The 13,272-nt window shown below is 37.3% G+C and overlaps 1 protein-coding gene across 2 annotated transcripts in view; it reads left to right on the top strand.

Annotated features, from left to right (window-relative positions):
- Positions 1-13,095, top strand: part of RALB (RAS like proto-oncogene B) — a 46,397-nt gene extending 33,302 nt beyond the window's left edge. The window contains exon 6 of one of the 2 annotated variants that reach the window (XR_015696292.1): positions 12,897-13,095. The gene's annotated coding sequence lies outside the window, so the exon portion shown is untranslated. Of the gene's footprint in view, positions 1-4,392; positions 6,041-12,896 lie in introns of those variants that run through there. The other variant, XR_015696291.1, reaches the window with a different exon arrangement.
- Positions 13,096-13,272: the final 177 nt, after the last annotated feature.

Here is a 13,272-nt window from a genome sequence, read left to right as displayed (position 1 = left end):
ACGTACACAAGATACTTTAGACAGAAGGCAGTGCCAGGTGTGGGCCCTGGGAGGTCGGGAGGATTAGGGATGGGGATTTATGGGGGGTGGGTGGGTGGGTGTTAACATAGTCTCAATAAGAACAAGAATGTACTTATATACGGTTGTTGTTTTTTCTTTTTTCTTTTCTTTCTTTATATTTTTTTTTCCTTGGTTTATTTTACTTTTTATCAGATTAAACAACACTTGAATAAAGGCATACACCAAGGAGGGAGGTAGAGGGAAAGAAGAGGGAGGAGTAAGGAAGGAGTAAGGGGAATGTAAGGAGGGCGTGTTGGGAGTAAGGGGAGAAGGAAGGTTTGAGGGGAAAGGGAAATAGGAGGGGAGTGTTAGAGGGAGAAAGGAAAGTTGGAGGGGGTGGATGGGGTGTATGGAGGAAGTGTCAGGTGGGGTTGTGAATGATGAGTTGTGTTTTTTTTTTTTTTAATCTTTTTCTATTCTTATAGCAAATACCCTGTATATAAGTGATTGCAAAATGGAATGTGAAAATGAATAAAATATATTTAAAAAAAAACAAAAAACAGTTGGTCTTTTGATGGGACAGACCAACCTGCTATATTCCAGGTTATAAGGGAAAGTGGATCAACTTTTGGAGCTCATCAGGAAACTTGATTTATACAAAGGGAAGTTGTCTGGTTATTACCATGGATTGAGGTGTATCGCACACCGAATTGGTCTTCTTTAAAAATAGGGAGGACCCGTCTAGGTCATGTGAACACTCTTGAGAAACTTGTTCAGGGTAAGAGGTTTCAGTACCAGCTAGCAGAGCTTGCCATTCCGAAGCCTCTTCTCTGGTTGTAGGGCAAGGCGTTATTAGGTCATCTTTCATTTTTTGCAATGGTGGCTCTGACGTGAGTCGACTCTCAGTATCTTGGTTTGGAGCTGGCAGTGCTGAAGGTATCATGGGATTTTCACACAGGGATGAAAACATCTCCATCTCTACTGGGGTCTCTAATAGGGTCTTGGCTTCTATTTTCTATGATCTTGTATTCATGTAATCTCTTGTCCTCTAGGGGGAAGTGAGAGGCTCAATTATAGGGGAAACTAGGTCTATAAGTGGCTCTGCTGTGTCCATTGTGACCAATAAAGATTTCTTTAAATTTTCTAACTTGTATATATATATTGTCTTGTTCTTTCCTTGGGAGAGCACCAAAAGTGTTAATGAGGCCAGCTTCTGTGCTGTTAAGTATCTCTTCTCCGGGCAAGACTGGTTGACTCCCACTATCATTCTCTTTCTTTTCCAAGGTTGAAAATGAGGTGGTGCCATTCACCTTGGAGGCTCGCACGTTAGCTATTAACGGAATTACCCTTTCCTCACCAAAGACTCTGATGGGAAAGATTTGGAAGGAGGCTAAATATGCCTTCATCTTGAATAACATATGTGGTATGGTGGGCTGTTTGAAAGACAGAAGGATCTGCTTCCAATTTGGGGCCTCAGGTAACCACTCCACAGCATGGAGATTGAGATTGAGATTGAGATTTATTGCATTTATATGCTGCCCTATTCCCGGAGGGACTCAGGGCGGCTCACAAATCAAAAGGAGGGAATACAAACAAGGGGAAAGACGACAAAACAAGCAGCTACAAAAGAGTTTAAAAGCAATCAACAGCCATACAGTTCGAGCGGGGATGGGAACTCGTCAGCCCCAGACCTGTCAGAACAGCCAGGTTTTAAGGGCTTTGGGAAGGCCTGAAGGGTGGTGAGATCAATGCCCCTGTGACAGTGAAGAAGCTGGCTTAGGGAATTTAATATTGCACTTCTGGAATTCCAACGTCCATAATTAAGTCCGTTCAAATGGATTCTAAACGCTATCCTTTGAGTTTGTAGTGAGCAATGTGATTGTTGTAATTGAGGGAGGGATTCTTTTCTGATTTCTTCTTTATTGATACCTTTTCCTCTTGTTGCCTTGTCTGGTGGGGGGACTGTTTTTCTGAGAGGACTACCTCCTTTTATCTGTCTCTTTAACTGTTTCTCTGGCTCTTTGCTCTATTTCCTTTTCCTTATCCTGCGAATGGGAGTTAATCAAATCTTCTGCCAGAACTTTAGTGGGAGTACTTGGGGCCCGATATTGTATTTGAAGAAAAACAGCTAAATCTTTTTTCAATGACTCTACATCATGTTGGATGGCAATTAATTCACTCTTTCATATGATATACTGGAGTGACTCTTACATAGATATAAATTCAACCATAATGATATAATGATGAATGAACTTCCGTGTATGGGTAGACAGCCTGGCATCCTTTAGAAGCTTTTCATTAAAATACTTGTGATCTTATCTTTGGCCATGTTGAGCTGGGGCTGAAACCTCTGCAGGATCTCCTCACCTTTCTGTCAGTTCAGAAGCAGAACGTAAAGGTAAGGTACAGAATGCATGTGAAAAGTCAATAGTTTGGGATTAGCAGCCTGGAGCACAGATTTTTTTCCCACCAGTGCCCCCTAGTGGAAAATTGAAATAGACCTCTAATTTTGTATTTGTGGATTATTACTTTTTAACCAGAATTCTAAGATTATGAACAGGAGTCTAGAGAAAATGGCATATATTATCAAGCCTGGTTTGGCGATGATGGCAATATTACCAACTTAGAAATCTGCCTTTCCAAACCCTTTCCAAACTCTTCCCTGGATTTGGTCATACTTAAAAACTATCTAACAGTCATTAAATCTTCCTTTTCTGGGAAGATTGTTAAAAGAGTGATGAGAACCATTCCCAGAGTGCCCTAGAAGAAATTATACCTGTCTGGTGCTACTAAACTCAAATGTCTTCAGTATTATTGATCATGTTATCTTTTTAGGTGGTCAGCGGAGGAAGTTAAAGATTAGGAGTATTGTTTTCAGTGGCTCCTCTCCTTCAGTGGGCCACTTCAGTCTAGGGGAAGAGTGGCCAGCCTGATCATTTGTAGAATAGCTTAAGGTTTGTCCTCTCCTCAATACATCACTGGATGAAATCACTGTTTCAAAGTGCAATATCAATATGTTGATAATTAATTTTTATCACCACCCAGGTTGAATGAATGGTGCTTTCAAAGTCTTATGCTGTATCTTGGCAGTTGTTAGGTATCCGAGTGGCATGAAAAATGCTGAAATTTGACTTAAGCAGATCTATTTGTTCATTGAGGCTCTCTGTCTGCCCCAGTGTTGTCTCTTGAATTACTGTGTTCCTGAGGAGATAGATTTAGGATTTGGAAGTCCTCCTGGACGCCGGACTATTGCTGAATGGCAGGCAAAGGCCATGGTAACTCATGCCCTCCTCGCTACTTGGCTGGACAACTGCAGTGCATTCTACTTGTGGTTACCTTTAAAGTTAACTTAGAAATAAAAATACAAAATGGATATTTTACATAAAATATGTATAAACCTTTATTTATTTATTTTTCAACAAGTACAAGGAAACAAGTATGGAAGCACATTTAAAAATGGCACAAATAAATGGATATAAATAAGCAAAACATAGCCATAAGCACATAAAAAGAGTACATATAAATGGGGACAGTAGGACAGGGACAGTAGGCATGCTGGCGCGCTTATGCATGTCCCCTTAGGGACCTCTTAAGAAATGTGTAAGGTCACCGGTAGACAGCTTAAGGTAAAAGGTATGGGGGTTAGAGGAACTAACAACAGGATCAGGTAGGGTGTTCCACACATTTACTACTCTATTGCTGAAATTGCTTTTCCTGCAATCAAGATTTGAACGGATTACATTTATTTTGTATCTATTGATAACCCTTGTGTTATTGCAGTTGAAGTAAAAGTAGTCATTAACAGGTAGGACATTATGGCAGATTATCTTGTGCACTAAGCTTAGGTCGGAACGTAGTCAGCGTACTTCAAGGTTATCCAGGCCTAAAATTTCAAGCCTGGTAGTATACGGAATTTTATTACGAGCAGAGGAGTTGAGTACTATTCTTGTAAAATACCTCTGGTCCCTCTCTAATGTTTTAATGTCTGAAATTCAGTGTGGGTTTCAGGCAGGTGACCAGTATTCAAGTATAGGTCTGGCAAAGGTTTTGTATGCCTTAGTTAGCAGCATAGCGTTACCAGAGAGAAAACTACATAAAATAAGGTTGACAATTCTGAATGCCTTTTTGGCAATGTTACAGTGAGCTCTGGGGCTTAGATCTTTCAAAATGAGTATTCCTAGGTCTTTGACAGAGTGTAGATTAGGGTGACCAGACGTACCGATTTCAGCGTGACAAGCACGCTTTATAACAATTTTTCCCGTGTCCCTCCGCCTTTTAAAAAAGTCCTGATTTTCTGGCTTCATGTTGAAAGCCCAGTGGATTTGCTTAAGAAATCCTAACCGGGGCAAGACAAAAGACATCCTGTCTAATCCCTCTCTCTCTCTGTCTCAGTACTTTCATTGAAGATATTAAAACGTTAAAGCAACAAAACAGACCTCCCCCCCCCCCCGCGCCGGTCGCGTTCACCTCATTTTATAAGAAAAAAATGATCTAGTACCATAGAGCTGCAGGAAATGGCTAGAGAGGTCGCCAGTGTTACTTCCTGGATTTTCCGGATGGGAGGGGCACAGAGGTTGGAGGACTTCTTTGAAAAATATTGACTTGGAGTTTCTGCCTGCTGGTAAGTGTGCTGGGTTTTTTTCTTTTATTTTTTAATGCATTTTAAAATAATGTAGGTTTTTAAAAATGTGCAGCTGCTGTTTTTTTTATTCAAAACAATATGTGATGTGCCATGGAAAAATCATTAAAAAAAACCTGAAAGAACAAAAGGGTTTTTTTAGGATATTTTCCTGATCAAAACTATAATTGTTTCTGCATGACACCCTTAATCACAAATAGCCAACTACACTTCATTCTAAATAGTTTTATTTCCTTTATTGTATGTGATTACTCAAGTCCAAAAACTGAGTTAATTGGATAAACTCAGCTCCACAATTTATTAAATATACAGTTACAGGAATTTCATGTATAGTATGCTGTCTCTTAGGGCTTATTGAACATAGGAGAATAATATGAGAGGGATTTGATGTAAAATAAGCTCTTTTAATGAATTCAAAATAACGCAGCAGACAAGACATGGGAGTGAACATAATACACACTTTAACAATATTTTTTTTCTTTTAGCCATCAAATACTGCAGCAAGTGTGTCAGTAATAATAGCAAGACAGGCATAGGATTTTCCAGCCAGGTTAATTTTACTTTTTTATGGTTTTGATGTTGTATTTAATTTTATCTGTATTAGAAACTTATGAAGGCTGTGCAACATTTTGAGGTGATATAGAGTATGTAAAGGTATGAATACAGTAGAACCTCTGGTCACAACCATAATTTGTTCCATAACATTGGTCGCAAACTGATTTGGTCATGAATCAAACCTAATTTTGGAAATTTGGCGCTTACAAAAAAAATGGTGCAGAAGGGGAAATCAGCAGTGGGGGGGGGAGGGGGAGAATGTGAATATTTTGGTCAGAAGCGTTCGTGACCAGAGGTTCTACTGTATAACATCTTCACTTAAGACTTAAGATTCACTTAAGATATAACATCTTCACTTAAGATTCACTTAAGAACTGTGGCAAGAAAGGTGGTATAAGTGACCAAAGTTACAATGGCATTGAAAAAAGTGACTGATGACCATTTTTCACACTTAGCGACCATTTTCACACTTAGCGACCGTTGCAGCATCCTCATGGTCACGCGATCAAAATTTTGATGTTTGGCAACAGATTCGTATTTATGATAGTTTCAGTGTCCTGGGGTCATATAATCACCTTTTGACAAAGTCAAATGGGGAAACCCGATTCACTTATGTTACTAATTTATCAGCTGCATTTATTCACTTAAGAACTGTGGCAAGAAAGGTGATATAGTGACCAAAGTTACAATGGCATTGAGAAAAGTGACTGATGACCATTTTTCACACTTAGCGACCGTTGCAGCATCCTCATGGTCATGTGATCAAAATTCGGATGTTTGGCAACAGTTACAATTTATATTTGTAAATTGTAGTTATGTTGAAATAAAAAAAACATTACAATACTATTTTTGCGTTGTATGAAAAATTTTGTTGCTCCGTATAAAATTTTTAATCAAACCCCCCCTCCCCCCCTGGTCAAAGGTGTCCCTCTTTACAAATCTGAAAATCTGGTCACCTTAGTGTAGATCATCTTTTAGATCATTTCCCCCCAGCTTGTATTTGATGTTACCTTGCTTAATAACTAGCATTAGACTCCACAAACTATGTAATGGACCCCATACTGCATGGCACTAGATTTTAGGGAGCAATTTAAAGTTTGCTCCTAACTTATGCAGTAAAGCATAAAGAAAAAAAATGCTGATAGTCCCTCATTTCAGCAAAGGCGGGGGCGAGGGCGGGGGCTAAGGCCAAGAATAGGAATTCCCTGCTTTGTCCCCTATGCTATAAAATGGCTTGAAAAAAAGGCGAAAGATTTATACGATCTGAAGAGAAACCAGAGTATACTCTGGCTTGAAAGGACAGATTTGCCCTAATGTGTGCAACTTCTGGAGAAGTTTAAGACTTAACTCTTCTGGAGTTGTTTTAACTGTTTAAAAGGGGTGATGCTATCATGTGAATGTATTGTTATTGTATGTTGCTCCAGCTTTTTGGAATGGATGCTGATTTTATTGTACTGCTGTGACTTTTTGAATTGCAATGGAATAGACATTTTATAAATAAATATATATATATATATTCTCATGAAGGGAATGTTTTTGCTTCTCTTGTTAACAAGTGAGGAAGTATAAATCCATGGTGATCTGTGCTTAACCTAGAGATCTGACAGTAAATCCAAACTGCCTCCTATACATCCAAATGTGAAGGCAGAGGTAAAAACAAAATGGAGTCCACATATGGCCCATCAGCCATTCAGTGGCTTCCAGATTTTTTCAGTTGGGGGTGTGGTTTAAAGCAGTTTAAAGGCAACATTGATGTCTTAACATTTGCAAATACATAAGACACCTACTTCACTTCTAAAACTGTTGAAAGCTTTCCCCAAAATACATTCTAGAAGGGACCCCTGATGCCATGAAAAATCTGGACACACTTCCAATACTATTGAAGTTGAGTGCCTCTGCTTTAGGGGACTTGCATAATAAATCTTAGGGACAGCTGCATCTGAAATAGTGGGTCACTGGAAAAATAATTTTTTAAAAAGTAATGTTTAATTTAAAAATGAATTATTTTTGAAATGCGACAATTAAAATGTAGACGGCATTTGCAGAGTCTGTAATCAATCCAGTCCAAGACTGACTACTTTAGCATTTTCAATTTATTGAGTAATTAAGAGTGATGTAGGTGTCAAGAGTCAGTCATGTATATTTCGCTCAGAATCATCTTTGGCTTTAATTTCTGGTTTGGTAATGCTTTTAGTCCTTGGATTTCTTTGGTCCAAAACACTGCTTATCATGTCCTTAAATTCTTTAGCCCAAGAGCAGATAACTTTCTGCCTTCCAGAAGAATTATAACTTCCAATCTATCTCACCATTGGTAAAGCTTGCTGGAATCACTTCATTGCTTAGAACAAGTACAACTGTAAGAGCAAAGGGAAAGAGAGCAGAGGTAGTATATAGCCTACAAGAAATTACCAGCTAAATAAGTGAATAGAGTAGAATAGAGTAGAGTAGAGTAGAGTAGAGTAGAGTAGAATAGAATTATTTATTAGCCAAGTGTAATTGGACATACATAAGTATATGTTCCATTATTTATCTCAAGGGTGGACAATCTATGAGTCTAGAATTCTGATGCTGGCCTAATTTCAAAAATCTTCTAAAAGCCAGCATCTCAAAAAAAAAAAAAAAAAAAAAAAAAAAACCCACTCTGCTTCCTCTTTGGCAGGAATTCAGATTTTTAGTCTCAATACATCTGGAAGGCATCAGATTGAGGGTGCTTGGGTCAGTGTGGTTTGCTTTTAATCCTTCCAAATATTTTGCTTAGACACAGTGTTAATCATGACTTGTTTAATATGAAATTGTTGAGCTCATACATCATTAAGTCATAAAACATAATCTACAAAGCACAGCCACCAGGCTTACATCTTATTTTACTCTAGGCTAAGGTGACCAGATGTCCCGATTTCAGCGGGACAGTCATGATTTATAACAATTTGTCCCATGTCCTGGGGCATTTTTAAAAAGTCCCGATTTTCTGGCTTCATGTTGAAAGCCCAGTGGATTTGCTTACAAATCCTAACCGGGGCAAGACAAAGGACACCCTATCTAATCCCTCTCTCTGTCTCAGTACTTTCATTGAAGATATTAAAACATTAAAGCAAGAAAACAGACCCCCCCCGCCCCTTTTACCTCATTTTATAAGAAAAAAATCACCAAGTACCATAGAGCTGCAGGAAATACTTGGCTAGAGAAGCCGCGAGTGTTACTTCCTGGATTTTCCGGAGGGGAGGGGCACGGAGGTTGGAGGTCGGCTCGTGTGGAAAAAATGGTGGCAAAGTTTCTTTGAAAAATATTTCCCTGACTAATTTCACAATTTTAATTTGCTCAGTTCTTTGTATTAACATCTACATCATTCTGGATTGACTTGGAGTGCTCACTTGTGCCTGCTCGTAAGTGAGCTGGGTTTTTTTCTTTTATTTTTTTAATGTATTTTAAAATAATATTTTATTTATTGTGCATAGGATTTTTTAAAATTTATTCTGTGCGGATTCTTTTTTTAAATTGTCTTAGACTATTTAAAAAAAGATTCTATCCAAAATAAATTGAAGTGAAACCATTTTTAAAAATTCTATGCACAATACTTTGAAATATATTGTGCATAGAAAGAATAGTTTGAAATGTTTTACTTTAATTTATTCTGTGTGGATTCTTTTTTTAAATTGTCTTAGGCTATTTAAAAAAAGATTCTATCCAAAATACAAAATACCAGCTACAGTTATTCACTTAAGAACTGTGGCAAGAAAGGTGGTATAATGGGTTTAGTGACCAAAGTTACAATGGCATTGAAAACAGTGACTGATTACCATTTTTCACACTTAGCGACCGTTGCAGCATCCTCATGGTCACGCGATCAAAATTTTGATGTTTGGCAACAGATTCGTATTTATGATGGTTTCAGTGTCCTGGGGTCATATAATCACCTTCTGACAAAGTCAAATGGGGAAACCAGATTCACTTATGTTACTAACTTATCAGCTGCAGTTATTCACTTAGGAACTGTGGCAAGAAAGGTGGTATAATGGGCTTAGTGACCAAAGTTACAATGGCATTGAAAAAAGTGACTGATGACCATTTTTCACACTTAGTGACCATTTTCACACTTAGCGACCGTTGCAGCATCCTCATGGTCACGCGATCAAAAAATTTTTTTAATGAATATTTTTTTATTTCCATTTCCATTTTCATAACACACACTCACATGTATACTATACATAGCCCAAACCATATAGTATTAAATAATAATTACATCAGTTCCTCTTGTCAACAATGCCCAGAAAAGTAAAAACCCATTATAGCTCTTCTGCTCTCCATACACCTCTTTCTTCTACCACCCTCCAACTTTCTATCTTCCCTCCATCATCCTTTTCTACTCTACTTCCCCTCCCTTTCTACTGCTCCTCTCTCTACAATCCACTCCTCCTTATCCTTCTCGTCTTCCCCCCTTACCCTCTCTCCTATCCTTCTCTTCCCATCTTTCTTCTCCCTTCTATTTCCCACTCCTCCTCTCCTTGGTGTATTTCCCCTACGTGTCAATATGCTTAACATGTCCTAGTTTTAAAGAAAAAATAGTAATAATAATAGCAATGAAAATATAAGAAAAAAAACAGTATACATGTGGGGTCCAATTACATTAAAATCTAACACATCTCGTCAAACCTGATATATATCCCTCCCCCCACCCTCCCACCCTGCCCCCAAAACCTACCCCCCGCCCCGACTTCCCAGAACCCGTACACGGTATAGATTTTTAACAAACACAGTCTAAAATATATTGGAAAAAAGAATAAGAAATTGATAACATCTTTACATTGAACTTAGTTCCTCCTTGCTAAACTAACTTTAAATAATTTAAATCATTCCTGATCTTAAGCATAAGCTATCTGGAATTTCTTAGTCCCGTATTTATTTTGTATAAAATGAATCCATTTTTTCCAGTCTCGTTTATATCTCTCATTTGAGTGGTTCTTAAGATATGCAGATATTTTAGCCATCTCGGCTAAATTTGTGACTTTCAATGTCCATTCTTGAATTGTAGGCAAGTCTTCCTTCTTCCAATATTGTGCCACCAATAGTCTTGCTGCAGTTATTAAGTGCAAAATCAAGTTAATCTCTACCGCTGTACAGTCGGTAATTATACCTAACAAAAATAACTGATGAGTAAATTTTATCCTTTTTTAAAGAACATTTTGCATAATCCACCATATTTTTATCCAAAATGCCTTAACCTTTTGGCAAGTCCACCATATGAGAAAATATGTAGCATTGAGAGAACCACATCTCCAGCATTTGGGTTGTAAATTCGGATACATAGAAGCCAACTTTTTAGGATCTAAATGCCATCTATAGAACATCTTGTAAAAATTTTCTCTCAGGTTTTGGGCTTGTGTAAATTTTACATTTCTTACCCAAATTGTTTCCCATGTATCCAACATTATTGGTTCTTCAATATTTTGAGCCCACTTTATCATACAATCTTTAACTAGTTCTGTTTCAGAATCCATCTGTACTAATACATTGTATATCCTCTTTATATGCATTAAACTTTGATCTCTTATTTGTTTAAATAGATTATCCTCGACTTGCATGAAACCATTTTTTGATTTGTTTTCCACCTGGCCTGTAGCTGTCCATACTGGAACCATGTTTGAATTACCTTTTCCTCTTTTAATACATCTAATGGTTTTAGTTGTAATACACCCCTTTCTAGGGTAAGAAGCTGTCTGTAGGTAATTATATCCTGTTTTTGTGCTATGTTCATATTTTCTATTGCGTGTCTAGGAATTGCCCACATGGGTATCTTGTCATTTAATTTGTATTGATATTTTTTCCAAACCCGCAGTAAAGCATTCCTTAAAATATGACTTTTGAAGTTTTTGTCCACTTTTTTGTTGTATAACAGGTAGGCATGCCAGCCATATACCAAATCATGTCCCTCGATATTAAGTATCCTATCATTAGTTAAGTCAATCCAATCACTAATTACAGATAATACTACTGCATCATAATATAATTTTAGGTTGGATAATTTCAAACCTCTCACGCACATCTTGCATTATTCTTAGCTTTACTCTCGGCTTCTTTCCTGCCCATACAAATTTATTAATACCCTTCTGCCATTCTAGCAGGTTCACATCTTTTTTAAGTATAGGTAGCATTTGGAAAAGAAATAAAAATTTAGGCAAGATATTCATTTTCACTGCTGCTATTCTTCCCAACAAAGATAACTGCAACTTGTCCCATTTTTTCATCTCTGTCTGTATACTATGCCAAAGTGGTTCATAATTATACTTATATAATTTCCCATTTGAAGTTGAGATATTAACTCCCAAGTATTTGACCTTCTTAACTGTTTCACATCCTATCATTCCTCCTAGTTCTTCCTTTTGTTTAGTATTCATATTTATAGCTAATATTTTTGTTTTCCCTAGATTTATTTTAAAGCCAGACACTTGACCATATTGGTTAATCGTATTCATTAAGATCATACTGGATTCCTGCGGTTGATCTAATATTATAACCAAGTCATCCGTGAAAGCACGCACTCTATATTCTTGCTGCCTAATCTTAATTCCCTTTAGACCCTCCAAGCCCCGTATTTTGTTCAGCAGTATTTCCAAAGTTATAATAAACAGTAGTGGAGACAAGGGACAACGCGATCAAAAATTTGATGTTTAGCAACAGATTCGTATTTATGATGGTTTCAGTGTCCTGGGGCCATATAATCACCTTTTGACAAAGTCAAATGGGGAAACCAGATTCACTTATGTTACTAACTTATCAGCTGCAGTTATTCACTTAAGAACTGTGGCAAGAAAGGTGATATAATGGGCTTAGTGACCAAAGTTACAATGGCATTGAAAAAAGTGACTGATGACCATTTTTCACACTTAGCGACCATTTTCACACTTAGCGACCGTTGCAGCATCCTCATGGTCACGCGATCAAAATTTTGATGTTTGGCAACAGATTCGTATTTATGAAGGTTTCAGTGTGCTGGGGTCATATAATCACCTTCTGACAAAGTCAAATGCGGAAACCAGATTCACTTATGTTACTAACTTATCAGCTGCAGTTATTCACTTAGGAACTGTGGCAAGAAAGGTGGTATAATGGGCTTAATGACCAAAGTTACAATGGCATTGAAAAAAGTGACTGATGACCATTTTTCACACTTAGCGACCATTTTCACACTTAGCGACCATTGCAGCATCCTCATGGTCACGCGATCAAAATTTTGATGTTTGGCAACAGTTACAATTTATATTTGTAAATTGTAGTTATGTTGAATTAAAAAAAATCACAATACTATTTTTGCGTTATATGAAAATTTTTGTTGCTCCGTATAAAATTTTTAATCAAGCCCCCCCCCCCCCCGGCTCAAAGGTGTCCCTCTTTACCAATCTGAAAATCTGGTCACCTTACTCTAGGCTTACATCTCATTCTAATCAAATTCTAAGAAGTTGCTCCCAATTGTTACATTACAGGATACAAAAGTTGTGATTTTGCCCATGTCTGAGGAAACTCCAAAATGGTCAATCTGATTAGCAATATTTGAGGAGATGACTGTCACAAGCTACATGGATGATCCAAGCAATATCTATTGGAAAGCATTATTCTGTACCTAATTTAAGGCAGTCCAAAATGATTATTAAGGCTCTGAATATGTGCCATGAGATAAATTAATTATGATGATATGCTATTTTTTTAGAAACTTTAACCACATGACAGATAACAGTGAATTGGATAACTGCATACCAGAACTGATCAACTACATTATATTCTCCTGATATACATGACTTAATTTTCCTATCAATATGGATGAGACAGAACTGAGAATGCAACTGTTTGTTACACATGCTATAAATGATATCTTATTTGCTGGTAAATCTGTTTGTGGAACATTTAAATTTGGTTTCTTTGGTTGTCATTTAGCCAAGATAAACAAGAGTCTCCTAGTATTTCAGCTTAATTAATTGTTGATATTTTGCTGGCAATCTCTGGAGGCTGTAACAGCATTGCTAACTAAAGAGTTACATTTATTTAGGTTTTACTCTAAGTATTTTAGCAAGTTTATTTTAGCAAAG

Source organism: Thamnophis sirtalis, unplaced genomic scaffold, assembly GCF_051295495.1.
Source record: "Thamnophis sirtalis isolate CommonGarterSnake01/CBP01778 unplaced genomic scaffold, rThaSir2_p1.2 scaffold_1, whole genome shotgun sequence".
Lineage (NCBI taxonomy): Eukaryota > Metazoa > Chordata > Lepidosauria > Squamata > Natricidae > Thamnophis > Thamnophis sirtalis.
Note: the sequence above shows the minus strand (reverse complement) of the source record. Positions and strands in the feature narration are given on the sequence as shown.